The 8,980-nt window shown below is 33.1% G+C and overlaps 1 long non-coding RNA gene across 1 annotated transcript; it reads right to left on the bottom strand.

The window, feature by feature from the left end:
- Nucleotides 1-1,944: 1,944 nt before the first annotated feature.
- On the bottom strand, nt 1,945-4,412 carry LOC111086922. The gene is made up of 3 exons (XR_002611636.1): nt 4,392-4,412; nt 3,211-3,316; nt 1,945-2,124 (listed from the first exon to the last, which is right to left on the bottom strand). It is a non-coding gene; the product is annotated as an uncharacterized LOC111086922 (long non-coding RNA).
- Between the last annotated feature and the right edge of the window lie 4,568 nt (nt 4,413-8,980).

Raw genomic sequence — 8,980 nt, 5'->3', positions numbered from 1 at the left:
TTGTGTAAGGCATTTGGTGTGGTTAAGATCCATACTCAACTCTACCATTTCCAGTCCAATAGTTTGGTTAAGCGGCCTGTCCAAATTCTAAAACATATGCTTTGTAAGTTTGTGAGTTCATCAAACTGAATGAAATGTGCACCTTCCATATCTGATGTTAGCCTACTTTGCAACTAAGGAGCGGAACACTGCTCATTCTCTGAACATATCAATGTGTATACATTAAGTTATGTTCCAAGTATATCTCATATATGGCCTTCACTAGCACTGAAATTATCGAAATGTCTGGTAGAATACGTGGAAAGGCTCCATTTTACATTAATCAATGTTCTCATGTCAATAGATAAGAAGATGGCCATGAGACAGAAAGGAACATATGATAAGGTTGTGAAAGAGCACCTCCTTGAATGAGGAGGCTTGGTGTAACTATGTTATAATTAAGCAGTACGTAAACCACTCATCCAAAAGCTGAAAAGGACTTTGAATCCTTACTTTTCAAACTATTTCAGAGTGAAATCTTTTCTTAATATTTCATGCTATTCACTTGATTTCGGTTTACAAAAAAGGAGCGGTGAAGCTTGCTAGAAAAACCTGGAATGTTATTGAATAACACTCTATATTCATGATATTGCTTTTTGGGGGATGTGGGAGTGGGTGAGCTATGTAGATATTATTCTAGTTTCATAAGTTTTACATACAGTGCATATAGTGTAATGTTCGTAACATCCGTGATCACGTCAGGCACTGATTTGTATTTAGTAGTGTTGGATAAACATACCCATAGATGGCGATATGATGTAATGAATACTTTGACCTTTTACTCCTGGCAGTGAAAGTTCTTAACATTGTGATTGTGTGGTTGTTCCCCTATTGTATTTAAATTTAACCAAAACACATGTATACTTATGTGTGGTAAAAAATTCGTAAAATCAAATTAGTTAAACACTTAAAAGTGAAATGAATATCTAAGTCTGAAATAAAAAATGATGAAGAGAGATAATATTACGAAAGTACACAACAAAATGCTCCCTAGTGGCACAGCAGTTTCTCTGCAGAATTACAACGCTAGAAACCGGGTTTCCATACCCGTGGTGGGAAGAGCACAGATAGCCCTTTGTGTAGCTTTGTGCTTAACTACAAACAAACAAATAGAACAAAATAGTAAGATAAAAACTTTGCGTTGTTGTCTTTTTCTTTGACTCGCAATCTGAGGGTCGCGGGTTTGAATCCCCAACCCACCAAATATGCTCGCCATTTCAGCCGTAGGGCGTTATATTATGACGGTCAATCCCACTATTCGTTGGTAAAAGAGTAGCTCAAGGGTTGGCGGTGGGTGGTGATGACTAGCTGCCTTCTAGTCTTTCACTGCTGAATTAGGGACGGCTAGAGCAAATAGATCTCGTGTAGTTTTGCGCGAAATTCAAACCAAACCAAACTGTCGATTATTGAAAGCGGACTTTGTTGCTACAGTGTATACAACAGAAAAAAAAAAGGCAAAGTTTTAAATAGTAATATTTTAGTTTTAGTTAAAGTTTAAAAATTGGTGATATTTTCAAACACAAGAAAATGGATTTTCTTTCATAATAAAAAATACAGAGTTTAGCTTAGTTCAAGACACTAATTTTCCTTTTTCATCGGGGGGAGGCACCAATTACCACCCTATATTGAAACTAGAACTTTTTGATCTCACTTCAGGTTATGTTGACCACTAATAACATCATTGCTTTCCGATTTTTTAATTTCTTTTTTACTTTATGTGAAACAAAGTGATAAATTTCGCTCTAAACTTTTGTGCCTAGTAGTCATTTTTTATTGTTCCTAATTATTCATTTTATGATTTATTACGTTCAAAATTAAACTTTTCAATACAGTTTTATCATGTAAAATATTCTGGCTCCTCAAGCTTCCATACTTTGGACATGGATCACCAGTCACATTCTTCCAGGTTATCTCACCCTTGGAGGATGAGACTGCAGATGAAATACTGAAAGAGACAGGTGGCAGCCCGACTCCTACCCTCTCCGAACCATCTGGAGTCATGTCTAAGGAACCCTTGGCTTTGACCTCGTCCTATGGTGGTTTGGGTGTCTCGCCTTCACTTACACTTCCACGCTGCCTGATTTCCTACCCAAAAATGACAACCAAACAATCACCATCATTGACTTTTACTTAACTACTAAATCCAAAGTACAATTTAACTACTAAATTTAAAAGTATCATTTAGCTCAGTTTCAGATCATTCGAAATTGTCATTCGTAACAATTGTAAATGCCATTTTATTGTTTTTCAGAAGAGATTCTTTCTACTCTCTGAGTGGAGCAATTAGTATTGTGTTTGAGAGACTCGCTAACAAAGTCTAATCATTATTCATTTTTACATTTCATCATCTTTATCATTTTCTACCTGATGACCGTGTTCAATATAATGTATTTCATTTCTTTTAATTTTCCTTACTTAACTGTACAGTAATCACCACTATCCCGATCAGCTGCTCTTTAAAGATTTTCTAAATAAAGGGTTTTATTTTACTCAGACTTCAACACTGTGTCTTTTTTCTTTCCTTTCACCTGTAGCAAATTGCCTCACCTGTCCTTACACACACTAGCTACACGAATATCTAGTTTTTGCAGGAATTGAATACTAGATCCAGTCTTGATATTGCTTAAGTAGCTTATTATCTCTAGACACCGACCATTCTGTTTGTTTTCCTAATATATAGGTAGATAGAAAAATATGCAGATATGTGGCATTCCTGGATATGAATATTCGCAAAGGTAACTATTAGAAGTCTGAAAATAATCGAACATTCAAAGATTTAGTTGGTAATAATGAACTGAAAAGTGTAAGTGACAAAATACATAAACTTCTAGATATACTGGTATATAATAAAACATAGATCTTGAACACTTTGAATTATGTGGACAATGTTGAAAACATTGGATGCCATCCCAAACATATCTTTATGAAACTTTAAATGAGAAATTAAAAGCAAGTAATGAAGTAATGAAAGACAGTTAAATGGATATGCTAATAAGTTGTTAAATATATATATATATTAAGTTGGATGAATTTTATAAATGAAATAGGAGAGAATAAGAAAGATGTCTGCTCTGGTGTGGGAACAAAAAAAAAGATCCAGAGTCGAACTCTGAAACTACATCTTCTGCTAGGATTCACACTAATGAAAGTTCACACATGGAAATTATCTACCTTCATAGAAAGTGAGGAGTATGAGGGATGAAGCTACGGGTGAGATGGTAACATAGTTCTAGGTGGTAACAAATCTTTAACTTGTGTCAAACTCAGGAATAGAAACCTAGAACATAATAGAAACACAATACAAATAAAACACAAAAAGCCAAACTATTCTGACACAACGCAGACATTTATTAAAGTCTAAAGCTAGCAACAAGTAAAGTTAAACATTGATAAAGTAAACGTAAAACAGGATAATACATATTGTAACACATCTACATCTAGCAAGTTTTACCAACGTATTACGCGGAACATGGTTAGTATAATCGAAAGAAATATCAAGTAATAAAGTGAACTGAAAAGAAAATTACAAAATTAATTCAACAATTCGTTTATTAAAATGGAAATCAAATGATATTTAAAATCCAAGTAAATGTTGGTAATATGAAATCCTTTTATTTCTTTTAACTTCGTTTATTTAAGAGCTTAACCACAGAATGAAATAATAATAACACCTTTAACGTAAATTGAGAATCAAACTCTGAATTTTAGTTGAGTCCATTCTGATGTAGTCACTGATACAAATTTTTATTTCTATAACCTTGACATCAAATAAAAACGCATTAGAAAACACATAACTTGTGTTTGATTGGCTATGATTATCAAGTTCAGAAAATCGTAAACATTCATATCAGAGTAATCGCGTGCCCGAAAACTGCTACCATGACAACCACGCTACTTATCTCTTAAGTGATTACTAACACAGGGAAAACGTCAGGTTACATTGGAGGTTTTACACATTATTCTAAGTTATTGTTCCACCAAAATAATAAGTATAAATTTAGGTGAAACAAACTGTTTTAAGTTTCTAAAAATTATATGTTTACAAATATCTACTGTAAGATGTTTATTGATAAAAGACAAATAAAAACTTAACAATTTCTCTGGATTCACGTTTTAATGTCTAAAATGAGTCGCATTAATCTAATTTAGTAAAACACTTAAAATATTGTTACGTCTCTGCTCGTTTGATAATTTCCGGTAGAAATTCTTCCCAAGAAACTTCAGCGATACAAGTCCTTTCTTAAATAAAACTAGTTTATTCTTTCTCAATACAACTTTGCATTACTCTTAATTTCCACAGTCACTTCACACACGCTATAATTCTCAACGAGCGATTCACGCACTTTACTTACTATCACGCTTGACTCAATTGTCCGTCTATATCTTCAATCTCTCTGTCCGCTATACCATCCCGATTAATTGTCTGGCGCACTTATATACAAGAATAAAGGGCGCCTAGCAAATACTGGATTATTCGTGATGTTCCCCGATCTTTCTAGAACGCATTACGTATTACCATCGTCACGTGACTTCCGCTGTCGTAACAATATATAAAGAAATAACACTTTAGGTATTCAAATACTTAAATCCAAATACTTCTAAACAAACTAAAAGTCTATATCATCTCATAACTTCTAAGTAAACTTAAAACCTATATTAAGTCAAAATTGCAGAGTAAACTTAAGTTTTATATCAACTCATAAATTCTAAGTAAACTGGAGGCCTATATCAACTCATAACTTCCAAGTAAACTTAAGGCCTATATTAACTTATAAATTCTAAGTAAACTTAAGGTCTATATCAATCCATAACTTCTAAGTAAACTTAAGGTCTATATCAATTCATAACTTCTAAGTAAACTTAAGACTTATATCAACTCATAACTTCTAAGTAAACTTAAGGCCTATATCAACTCATAACTTCTAAGTAAACTTAAGGCCTATACACTGAAACACTGAATTCTGTACCTTCACCATCTACTACTAACAAATGGATTAAAATGCACAAAGCCATGTAAAAAATGCGGATCAAAATCAGTCCGATGTAAAACATCACAATTTAAATTACGAACCGCTCATGTGCTAAAATACGACTGAATGAAAACACTATAAACTGACTGTGTTTTTAACATCAGGCAAAGGTGTATATTACCTCGTTCGATATCCGTTACTATTTCTTTCTTTACCATAATTATTTTGATTTCTAAAGTTTGTTTTACTTCTAGTTTCGAGAGCATTAGTTGGTCTTTTATTGGAAACAAGAGGTCACAAATTAATTGTGATATAGAATCTTAAATGTTACTCTGAATGTACAATAATAGGAGAGTAATATAATTCAACCGTCAGAATGAATTCTGGTTATACTTTATATGTTAAGATAGACTTAACCATTGTTTAGAATATTAATTCTATTCAGCTTCAGGTAATGAATTATATGTGTACATCCCATTTGAGATACACATTCTTTAGTTTCTGCAATTTTCTTAAATAACATTTCGTTTATTTTAGTGTGTCTTATATTTAAAGAACAGATTTTCAGCAACAGTTGTGCTTTAGGTAAGAAAAAAGATTATTATTTTCTTTAATTCTATCAATCCATACCCTTAAGAGGTCTATAATCCTTTTGTCAGTCAACACTATCTTACAATACAGTATTGACTACGAAGTGGTACTCTACATAGAACACCCTCTTACATTACCCCACACAATGTTAAACTAATACCTGATTGATATCCGTTGGTGAATCATGAAGCCTGATTCAATGAAACAGCAAAAATAAATCTTGCCAGTTAAATTTTCTGTAAAATATTTTATTGATTATATAAACATTAAACAATTTATTTTTGGCTGCAACTTTCTAATGAAAATAATTGGCGTTTCGGATGCATTACTACAGACAACAGGAACAACATAAAGTTACTTACATAAAAATACAGTTTAAAATAAACAACTGAAATAACACAAAATCACTTACATAAAAATACAGTTTGAAATAAACAAGTGAAATAACACAAAGTCACTTACAGAAAAGTACAGCTCAACACATACAACTGGAACATCATAAAGTCACTTACATAAAATACAGCTTAACACAAACAAAAGTAACAACATAAAGTCACTTACATAAAAGTACAGTTTAACACCTACAACTAGAAGAACACAATATCACTTAAATAATCATACATTTCATCTCACATAAAACCATATTTTCCCTGCAATAATTTTTGTAACATCCAGATCAAGGCCGTAAGAAGCGATAAGGCCAGTCAGGCCATGGCCTGACCACTTTTTCATGGCATGTATAGCTACAACTTATGTATTAAAACTTGCTTCTCTTAATTCAATACATTACGTTGTGTGTATGCAGTATTGGTAATTAAAATGGCTCAAGATTCGATCTCATAGTATTAAAGTTTTAAGCATTTTCTGGGGGCATGCCCCCAGATCCCCTAGAAATGGCAATGTGGCAATAACCTGACCACTCCAAAATGGCTTCCTAGCAATGCTGATACTTTCTTAGATTCTAAGATCAAATATTTGTTTCTGATATAGAGTAAAAGTTCAGCGCACCTTCTGGTTTAACTTTTTTCTCTCAGTGTTCTTCTGGTTTTACTTTGTTTTTCTCAGTGTTCTTCTGTTTTACTTTGTTTTTCTCAGTGTTCTTCTGGTTTTACTTTGTTTTTCTCAGTGTTCTTCTGGTTTTACTTTGTTTTTCTCAGTGTTCTTCTGGTTTTACTTTGTTTTTCTCAGTGTTCTTCTGGTTTTACTTTATTTTTCTCAGTGTTCTTCTGGTTTTACTTTGTTTTTCTCAGTGTTCTTCTGGAAACAATTTGTTAAGAATAAATCGTTGAATATGACTTCAAGTTGATAACCTTTTCACGCTATACTTATATGTACTGGGTTCGCTCGTTATCTTTATTTTCTATAATTCTTTTAGAGATGATGCCCGTCATTTGGTAATGCCTGTTTCTTGTTATTGTCAGGGGTAGATTTTAACACAGAATATTTCATTGTAACCATGTAACACAAGCTTTTAGTTTTACACTGTAGAAGCATAATAACCACATGACACAATAGTGGGAAGTAAACACATAAAATTTTCAAAATATGGCCAACATCAATTTGCACAGGTATTTCCAAAATGAAATAAAAGTATAGGATATCCTCACTGTAAATCATACGATCTATATTGTGACTGCAATTGGGGGAAGCCATTATTACTCGAGAACAAAAACAAGACAAAACAAGAGTGGCCCATTAATGAAGAACCTTCAAGTAGTTCAAATGAGGAGGTTCTAATTTACAAGCAACTGAAGAACCTTCAAGTAGTTCAAATGAGGAGGTTCTAATTTACAAGCAACTGAAGAACCTCCAAGCAGTTCAAATGAGGAGGTTCTAATTTACAAGCAACTGAAGAACCTCCAAGCAGTTCAAATGAGGAGGTTCTAATTTACAAGCAACAATTCCCCAGAGTCCCTCTGACAAACAAAACTTATGACTGACCTTCCTATGGAGTGTCTCATGATAATTTCCCTCAAAAACAAACAAAACAGACATTTTAGGAAGCATATGTTCTTATGCTTAGACCTGGGATAATAAAATATTTTACAGGTTTCTAAAATTATCTTTTCACTCATGAGTGTCTTAGCTTGATATGAAAATACCTTTGATATTATTATTTTAATTCAATATAAACGTTCTAATGAAATAAAACATCTAAGTATCACATTGTATGACAACACTGATTAGCCACGTCATTAGTGTTAATTAAAACGCTAATACTATTTCTTTTTAAACTATTATATCATCAAAATTATTTATTTATTTATCTCTTTCTGCTGAGAAAGCATGCACTATACACATTATACTGTCTAACACCTATACATGATACGGCAGAATTATGTATAAAAATATGCACTATACACATTATTCTGTGTAGCATCTATACATGATACGGCAGAATTATGTATAGTTATATTGTATTTAGGCTGCAGTTGAAAAACAACAGTAGTTGGGGAAACAGATTGGATACTTGCCTGGTTAATTCGCGTGTTAGACTGGCCACCTACAAGGCTGTGATTCTATGTGAAAATTCCGGCCAGCATTACGTCTGGATTTTCTCTTTCAAAACATTCTATGAGTTCTATGCTGTTTCCTAAAAATGAAGACTTGTACTTGATGCAATCAAATCTGTGGAGGACATGCCTCTTCCTTCACCACACATCATTGCATGCTTTGCTTCTGTTGGATCCAAAAATAATCATTTTGCCCTGACTCGTACATCTGTGATGTTATTGTTTGGCTTCCAAAATGTTGTATATTCGGAAGCAAAAACATAAGCAGTAACCTTTTATATGGTCATTAATGCTTCGAGACATGGATGCATGGTGGATGCTCCATCAGCCACCTTCGGCTTAACTCGTAAAATTTAATTTGTTCCCTTGATACAGCTATTGTTGTCGTTTCACTTATTAGTAAAATGTCACTTGTTAAGCTTCTTTTATATATCAAACTTCTCTTTAATCTGTGTCACAAATGTATGCAGTTAGTGAAATGGGAATAATGGAGGTGGTATTGGCTCGGGCTGCTTAGAGTACCCCTCCACCAAGTCTTACACTTCCTATCACTTTTGACTTCTCACTATCGATTCCTCCCACACTGATCACTTATATTTCTATGTCCCTCGATCACACCACCATACTTTCCCTTACTTCTTTTACATAAGTAGCTATTATGAGTCTACAAATAACACAGACCTGCGAATTTAAACTTCATAAAAGTTGTTTTGGTTTTACTAACAGATTTTATATAATTCAGCTACGCAGATTTCGAAAATAATATTCATTTTTTTCTACCACGTAAGAACTGTTTACAAATCGGGAAGAAACAAAAACTTTTACTTAGATCAAATTATTATTTCGTTTATCACAATGAGCATTTTT

Source organism: Limulus polyphemus, unplaced genomic scaffold (assembly GCF_000517525.1).
Source record: "Limulus polyphemus unplaced genomic scaffold, Limulus_polyphemus-2.1.2 Scaffold1554, whole genome shotgun sequence".
Classification (NCBI taxonomy): domain Eukaryota; kingdom Metazoa; phylum Arthropoda; class Merostomata; order Xiphosura; family Limulidae; genus Limulus; species Limulus polyphemus.
The sequence above is the reverse complement of the archived record's forward strand: the minus strand, read 5'-3'. Positions and strand labels throughout refer to the sequence as shown.